This window comes from Oryctolagus cuniculus, chromosome 14, assembly GCF_051225735.1.
Source record: "Oryctolagus cuniculus isolate XC-2025 breed Fujian yellow rabbit chromosome 14, ASM5122573v1, whole genome shotgun sequence".
Lineage (NCBI taxonomy): Eukaryota > Metazoa > Chordata > Mammalia > Lagomorpha > Leporidae > Oryctolagus > Oryctolagus cuniculus.
In genome coordinates this window covers 29,560,761-29,569,734 of record NC_142880.1, presented here as the reverse complement: position 1 = coordinate 29,569,734, position 8,974 = coordinate 29,560,761, and the positions used below count along the sequence as shown (strand labels likewise).

The window sequence follows — 8,974 nt, the reverse complement described above, 5'->3', positions numbered from 1 at the left end:
AGATGAGTAAGCTAGAAATTGGCCAGCTGCTGTAGGAGTCTCTTATTGGGCTTAAAGCCTTGTTTTCCTTTTCTAGCTGTACGATCTAAGACAGAGGGTACCTTATGCAGCGTGGGGCATTCCAAGTGAATGCCATTCCTTAACGCTTGGCCCTCAGCCTCCGGAAAGACCAAAGCAGTCTTAGTTAATCATTCTCCTAATTTGCTCCAACCACTGTTGAAGCACTTTTCCTACATGTTCCTATGGTGACAACCCTGAGGGACTGTGCGAGTTCTCTGCTTTGTGAGGAAACGTTGACTTTCAGAGATGTTAAGTAATGGACTCTTAGATGCACACTTGGAAACTTCCAGAGCCAGGACTCAGACCCTGATTTTTCCAGCTTCTGAACCACAGGTTAGGTTTCTTCCATTTGTTTGGAGGGTGGGGGAGCAGCACCAAGGGTTCAAGGTCAGCCAAGCAGAAGCAGTGCTTGCCCCAAGTGGTGTGTGTTCCTCTCAGATGGGGGCTGCCCCCGTCTGCTTAACCTTAGTTATCTTTATAGTCAAAATAAGCAAACAATTCATTTTCCACTTTTCTAGCTTTTATGAGCTAAGTAGTTTAATAGAAGCCCAAAGGCAGCCTTATCTATCCTTGTCTGTTTCATGAGCGGAAAAACTTGAGCTTTGAATTCAGGCAGATCTCGATTGGAAACTTTATCCTGGTTAAGTGACATGAGGCCAGCTACTCTCTCTTTGTAAAGGCCCCTGATTTGTGAGCCATGAGAACCTTCCAGAAAGTTCAATATTTGGCAAACAGTAGTAGCCAAATAAATGATAGTTTTTATTATTATATGTTTAATGCTAATTTGTATTGGTTATAACAGTGTTTTTTTTTTCTTACAAGATTTCTTAAAAGCAGAGTACCCATTATTTACAATAATTATTTATAGGATTTTTTAAAAAAAAGATTTAATTATTTGAAAGGCAGAGTTACAGAGAGAGAGAGGAAGAGAAAGACCTTTCATCCTCCAGTTCACTTCTCAGATGGCCACGAGGCCAGACTGAAACCAGGAGCCAGGATCTTCTTCTAGGTGTCCCATGGGGGTGCAGGGCCCAAACACTTGGGTCATTCTTTGCTGCCCCTCCCACGCCACTTAGCAGAGAGCTGGATCAGAAGTGGAACAGCCAGGACACAAGCTGGTGCCCATATGGGATGCCAGCGTCCCAGGCCCATATCGGATGCCACCCCCCCAGGATCAGATAGTTTTAAAAAATATCTTTCCGCCTTGCCCTCTGATTTGTTTGACTATTGAAATCCAGTTAACCCAGAAGGGAGATTCTGTGAAGTGCACTCTGGGAGTTTAATCATTAACACGACTCCTCCTCTTTTCATAAAGGCAATAAACTTGTTGCTTGTGAAATAGTGACAAGGTGACTTGGTAAACTTAAATCATTTACCATATTGGATTACATATTTTGTTAATATTTAAAAATCTTTGAGGAAAGATTTCTGATGACTGCCTCTTACTATAACATGTTTGACCTGTACATCAATTGCTGAATGTCAGCCTTGTGGGTAAAAAAAGATGCAAGTAAAATCACTTACAGACAACAGGAAATTGTCTTGACATAAAAATTGTGTGACTGCTACTACTATAGACATACTGATGTCTCATCATCATCTCTTTTTTTTTTTTTTTTTTTTGACAGGCAGAGTGGACAGTGAGAGAGAGACAGAGAGAAAGGTCTTCTTTCCGTTGGTTCACCCTCCAATGGCCGCCGGGGCCGGCGCACCGCACTGATCCAAAGGCAGGAGCCAGGTACTTCTCCTGGTCTCCCATGCGGGTGCAGGGCCCAAACACTTGGGCCATCCTCCACTGCACTCCCTGGCCACAGCAGAGAGCTGGCCTGGAAGAGGAGCAACCGGGACAGAATCCGGTGCCCCGACTGGGAGTAGAACCTGGTGTGCTGGCGCCGCAAAGCGGAGGATTAGCCTAGTGAGCTGTGGCGCCGGCCCTCATCATCTCCTTTGTTTCGCTTCTCCTGGCCCAAAAGCCCTGGCTTCCAAGCACATTCTCCAGTGCATAATGATTGCACGCCGTCCCAGCCACAGCTCTCCTGATGGGTACCTGTGCCAAGCACTGGGGGTCAGTAAGGTCGTTTGTCTCCGCTCTTAAAATCTCAGCATTGCAAAGTATTCTTGTGCTTGCTTGTTAGTGTGCTCGTAAAATGATTTGCTGTTTCAGCAACTTGTAGACCAGTGAGACAGTGATATAAAACCATCAGGTATCACAAAGTAATGTCCTTTTATTAACCGCTGAAATATATCAAGACATCTCATGCAACCTACAATGCCAGATGCTATTATTGGCCTAATGGTTTATTTGTTTGCACTCTCTTGTACTTAGCTCTTTCTATATGCTTACTGTTCCTTTTGTGTAGATTTTTAAAATGTCTGGAGCATCTTAACTTTACGACGTTTATTTTGATACACATATATTTATGGGTACTTGGTCGGTTTTTCAAGTTTCCCATGTAGACATTATTCCATAAAGTTCAGGCTCTCCTGGGGTTATGAACACCTGACTTAGAAGGATCCTGTGTTTGCACTTGTTTGCTGTGGGGCCCTTCAGTCGCCTTGCCCTGAAGATACTGACTCTGTCACCACCAGCCTGCTTCTGACTTCCAAGAGAAATTGTCTCAGAGGATGCAGTTTTCTTACTGCTGGTATCGAATCTCTCTTTGCTCATTCCAAGTCCCTGGGTATACTTTCTGCTTTTGTCCATCTCAGGTCATACTTGACACCATTCTGGGCGCTTTCCCCCAGTCTTCTTAATCTATGTCATCGTTTTGACTCTCCCCCCCCCCCCCCCGTTGTCTTATAATTCTTGCTTAAGGTCTCTGCAAAGTCTCTCTCATCTGCCTTCTCGTCCTTTCCTTCCTTTTGTACTCTGCAATTGTGAGCCCTGAAAAAAAACTGCAATCACAGCCGAAGGGGAGTGGGTGCACCACCATCAGGGAAATATGCGGCCTTCATTTGAGGAAAAGAAATCAGACCTGATGCAGAAAACCTTGAGAGACCTGGAAACTATATTAAATGTGTTTTTCTCCACACTTTTTTCAAGATTCATTTATTTATTTTATTTGAAAGACAGAGAGAGAGAGAGAGAGAGAGAGAGAGGTCTTCCATCTGCTGGTTCACTCCCCAAATGGCTGCAATGGCCAGAGCTGGGTCCATCCGAAGCCAGGAACCAGGAGCTTCTTCCAGGTCTCCCATGCAGGTGCAGGGGTCATCTTCCACTGCTTTCCCAGGCCGTAGCAGAGAGCTGGATTGGATGTAGAGCAGCCGGGACTCGAACTGGCATCCATATGGGATGCTGGCACTGCAGGCAGCAGCTTTCCCTGCTATGTCACAGAGCCAGTTCCTCCCCCCAAACTTTTTAAAACTCTTCATCTATTCCTCTTAACAAACAAAAGCCACTTCTTTTCCTCAAGATCCAGGAGGCTTATTAATTAATTTTTCCCATTGCATTTCATTATTTAATTTATTTCTTTGCTTTGTTCATTTCCCAATAAGTGTAGTATTTCAGGTAAGCATGCTCTTGATAGATTTGTGCAGAGACCCAAGCATTGCCGCCCCGTGTTACCATAGGCAGATGAGTTCGAGGTTGTAAACAGATGGCCTCCTAAGGAAACTGGGATCTGAAAGGCTGATCGTTTATTGGTTGGTGCAGATTAAATGATGCTAAACCAGGGTGGCAAACAACGGCAGCATGGTTTCTCCTATGAAGCATGCCGGGTACTTTTAGAAGAATACATTGAAAGGGTTTCTGCCTATATGAGTTGCTGATGACTGGTAAGGAGAGGGATGCCAGAAGTCTCTTTTCCCCCTCATTTGCCCCCATGAACCTACCCTGATTTGGTGTGTAGATATCCCTGGTGCTACTTTGACCATACAGGGGTTCCCACATGGCAGGCAGCTTCAGGACCTAATAGATCTACCCCATGTGCAGCAGAAAATGTCTACAGAAATTTCTTCACAAAGTTCAGAGGAGGATTGGCCTTTACCCTGATGGCATGAGCGAGGGAAGTACATAGGAGGGTACTTCCACACGCCTGTGGACAATAGAATTAAAAGATGCTATTTTGATGGGAATTCATTTTGAAATCCATGCAGTTTTTTTTCATAATATACGTTTTCCATGACCATTATGAAGACTTCTGGTCTTCCTGTTTGTCATATTAAATTGTCATAATTTTAGTGGCGGGGTAAGTGGGGTGCTGATGTCAGAAGAAAGAAAAGGAGGGGTAGGCCTTGAGCAGAGGTTAAACTATAGATTGGGATGCCTGCTTCACATCAGCAAGAGTGCCTGGGATTGAGTCCTGCCTCTGCTTCTGATCTAGCACCCTGCTAATGCACCTGGAAAGCACCAGAAACGACCCAAGTGCTTGGGTCCCTGCGCCCACATAGGAAACCTGCATAGAATTCCTAGTTCCTGGCTTTGGCTCAGTCCAACCCTGGCTATTGTGGGCATTTAGGGAATGAACCAGCAGATGGAAGATCTCTCTTACTCTGTGTCTCTTCTTCTCTCTCTGCCTTTCAAAAAAAAAGTAAAAAAAAAAATCTTTAAAAATAAAAGAAAGAAAAGGAAAAACATGGCACAATGTTAAGACTAAGAATCTTGATATTTTATGAGTTCATCTCTCTTAAGTTTCATGCATATGATGATTTCATGTCATTTACCCCAAATTCCTATCAAGTAGATAGGACAAAAATTAATGTTTAGAAACTGAGAGTCAAACGTTTAAATTGTTTCCTGAAGGTCATGTGGTCAGAAGGAGTCAATAGAGGTTGGAATGAATGACAGGTTAGATACATGGAGAGTGCAGTGGAAACTATATCTCAATTATTTGTGAATTGTTTAGTCTCATAAAATGTAACTGAGCTTTGCCGATGACTAAGAAAACCCCGCAGACATTTAAGGTGACTTGTGTTTCTGATAATTAATTCACGAGTCCCACAAAAGCTCTACAAGTCACACTAACGTTGCTTTTAATAATATTTGAAATGCCCGAAGTTGGAATGAGATGCAGGCTTCCAAGGTTTGAGACTTAACTTAACCGTAAAACCCAGAAAATTGGAGGTAAATTTAGAGCCCCAAAGATTGGGACATCCTGTGAAGTACTACTTTTATGTCTGGGAAGAAAAGCTATTTTGGGATATAAATGGGTGGAAATCAAACATGATGGAGAACCCTCTTTGCTAAATGTTAAATATTCAGGTCATCTTGATGACCCAGTGCAATTCACAGTAAGACCAAAATGCAGAATGTCTTTTTAGCGGTAGCAATGATAAACAAAAAACATCATTGCAGGTGAACTGAAAAAATACAATTTTTGTAAAGGACTAAATGCTTTTGGTATCAGAAAAAAAAAAAAAACTTCAGAGGGCAAAAAATGGCATCTTTTGTGAATCTTTCCTAGTGTCTCTTCCGTCTCCTTGATGAATTCCATTATCACAGAAATGACCTTTCCAGTTCATATCTCTTTTGAGGCTAATGCAATCTTTGCCATTCTGTTATAATGAAAGTATTACATGGATAACTATCCAGCATTATCTTCCAGAAGGAGAGCTAATTTGGGAAAGAAATGAAGTACTTTAATATAATATCTGATCTTTCTCATTTTTTTTTTTATCCTTGTAGAGACCTACTGTCTAGAACTAAGCAAGTTCATGTCCATGGTAAACACACTCGGCTCTCTACCTAATGTAAAACTAATTTTTATGATCACATTCATGGACAGTTGTCTGTTTCCTTTACAGAATAAAGCCTCCGATAAATTCAAAGGCAGAAGTTGCTGAATGTGCTACAGATACCTTTCAGTTAAATTTTCACTCTTGGAGTTGTGAAAACTAAAAATATTAAGATCTGTGGCACACTTCCTAGAGACAATGCGCGTCTGGAACACCTCGTGCCTGCCTCTACCTGTGAGAGCGTGAAACGGCTGGATGTGGCACGAACGCTAATTATATACTCTTGTTAATTGTATATGTCTTTGAAGTGGTGGCAAAGTGTAACTCGGGGGATGGTGGGCGGAGCTGGGAATCAAGAAGAGAGCTTCCTGAGACAGGCCCGAGCGTGTGCGAAGGTGGAAGATTTCGGTGATCTCTGGTGCCTTCCTTCGAGACCCTGGCGCTGGTTTTCAGTCCCTGCTGAAGAAATCGGCGCCTGGGGAATGCAATCAGCGATGACGTCATGACTTGAACCAGGTCACGCGGCTTGAGGTCAAGGCCTGTCACATCCCCTGCCTGGGGTCAATTTAATGGGTGTATTAATCCCTGCTTGTTCTGTACGGTAATAAACTTCTTAATGTAACTCCTCAGAAGAGGTAAAACACTTTGTAAAAATACCTTTACTATTCCACTCCTTATGAGACAATTAGCTGGCAAGCGATTTTAACTGCTATCTTGTGGATGTTGAAATTGAGGCTGCGATTTTAAATAGTTTACCTAGGTCATAGATGAGGTCTACAAAAACGCAAATTAAGCAAAAAATTTGGAAAATGGACAGCAACTGGATTGAACAAGGGCCAATGTAGTCACTCAAACCCATGGTGAATCAGAACTCGTGCCTTTGATTGTTAGTAGGTCTCCAGTGTTGCAGAAATTAGCCGCTGCGTAAATGATCTTTTTAGAATTATTTAAGTGTGAACTTGTCAAAGTTTTCAAAACAATGAAAAGAGTGTAATATCAAAAAAGTAGAGCACAAAAGCCTCATTTTTGCTTCATATAACTGTCAAAGAGTCAGGGTGCCTCTCAGACATTTCTCCAAGCTGCCCTTGTCATGTTAATGTTCTAAGGTTATACTGTTTATTTACAACTTGGCAAACCAGGGCAGTATTGAAAGGTAAATATTTATTTCCCAATTTGCTGTTTTTTCTCTTTTTCATGTGCAGAATATAATTTTGTGCTTTCTACCACTATAGCCTTTCTTTCTTTTCCATCTGTCTGTCTGTCTTTGCATGAGCTTGGGCTCCTACATTTTACTTGCCATTGAGTTTGGTGGCATTAAATGCTAAGCACCCAGCAGCACTCCCTCCGTGCCCCCCTCTAGCACCTGCCTCCCCAGAGAGGCCTCCTTCCTTTGCCCGGATGCTGCAGCTTCGGGCTCTGTAACTCAGCGCCTCCCGCTCAGTCCTCCGGCCCTTAATGTGCTCTTTCATCTCCACGGTCCTTGACACCACACAGACATCCCATGTCGAAATCTCCGTCAGAGTCTCGACTTGTCTGCTAGACTAAACAGAGACGAGGAAACAGGTAATGACAGGATTGAAACATGGTTGGGGGATCTTGGGAGGGAAAAAGAAGGTAAGAAAAAAATATTTGATGAACAACATAGTCACCCAAGCTTGTGGTGTCTCCTCAGAGCTTCCCAATGTTTGGAAGTTTTCCCAAGGCTTGCCCTGGTGAGACAGAAAAGACTTATTAGCTCATTGCGTCTGCTTCTCCACCTGGGCAGGAAAGAGTCTCCCATACGGGGAACATATGGCTTGGTCTTAGATTAGCAGCAAAGAATGTCAGTTGGCAGACAGATGGAGGAGAAGCGGAGGATTGTGTGAGTGTTGCTAGCCTGGACTCCAACAAATGGATTTTTAAAAATCACATCCAGTTAGTTCCGTTATGAAAATAAACACTGGCCAGCCGGAGCAGTGGAAGAAGAGTTAGCATTTATGGAACACACGTTGCAATCTAAGTGTGGGGTTTTACGGATCTTTCTTGCTAGTCCTCGCCGGTCGTTTTCTTGTCTCCATTTTACAGATGAATAAAGTGAGGATCAGAAGTGTGTGGTCATCTTATCCCAGGTCACGCAGCCAAGTCCAGTGGCAGAGCCCAACCCCCCACCCAGGAGTTTCATTTGAAAATCAGTGCTTTTTGGAAGAGGTAAATCAGAGATGGTAAAAATGGCTTCATATGCTTCTTAGCTACTTGTTTGATTCTTTGGAACCCAAATAAAAGGAAACGCCCCTTCCTGCTTTCTTCTCTCCCCCTCTTCCACCTTTTCTTCCTCTCCCTTGCCACCCTCTCTTTAATTTTAAAGATTTACTCAATTATTATTTGAAAGGTAGAATGACAGAGAGAAGAGAGGTCTTCCATCTGTTGCTTCACTCCCCCAGTACCTTGCAATAGCTGAGGCTTGGCCAGGCCAAAGCCAGGAGCCAGGAGCCAGGAACTCCATCTAGGTCTCCCTCCTGGATGTTGGAACCCAGGTCCTTAGGCCACCATCTGCTGCCTCCTGAGTGAATTAGCAGGCATCTGAAATGAGATGTGCGCATCCCAAGCAGCAGCTTAACTCACTGTATCACAATGCATCCCACCCCCTTAAATTGTGTTGCTGTAGCTGCTACACCCATTGCTTCATTTAATGAGAATATAGAAGTAGGCTTTGGGGAATGGAAACAAGAAAGAGGACATGGAAAGAAAGCAGGAATGAAAGAATCAGACCTGATAAAAATTCACCATCTCACCCTTTCCCACCTGCTTTTTAAGGAGGGAAGACCGTTACTTCTTGGCTTAGATTGGGAGCTCGTTGGGCAGAATCCAAGGGAGGATGGGGAGTAGATATTGATTCCCGAAGAAAAGGAAGGAAGACTGCAGCATTGATTTTCGTAATGAAGGGAGAGAGGCTGATAAGGGGGAGGGTGTAATTGTGAATTCAGTTTCCTTTTTCTTTTTCCCTATGTACTTCTGCTACTATGGTCTTTTTGTTTGCATATTTGTTTGTTCGTTTATTTTTTGGGGGGTAGAGAGAGAGAGATACTGCCATCTTCTAGTTCACTCCAAAAATGCTTGCAGCAGGGACATGCTGAAGGCAGGAATCAGGAACTCAATCCAGCTCTCCCATGTGGATAGCAGGGACCCAAGTACTTGAGCCATTAACTGGGTCCACCTAAGAAGGAAGCAGAATGGGATGTGGGCGAACCAAGTGGTGTCTTAA

General features: G+C 43.4%; 1 long non-coding RNA gene across 1 annotated transcript; it reads left to right on the top strand.

The window, feature by feature from the left end:
* The first annotated feature begins 236 nt into the window (after positions 1-236).
* On the top strand, positions 237-6,528 carry LOC127492768 (uncharacterized). The gene is made up of 3 exons (XR_007922520.3): positions 237-393; positions 1,689-2,125; positions 5,803-6,528. It is a non-coding gene; the product is annotated as an uncharacterized LOC127492768 (long non-coding RNA).
* The last annotated feature ends 2,446 nt before the right edge of the window (positions 6,529-8,974 follow it).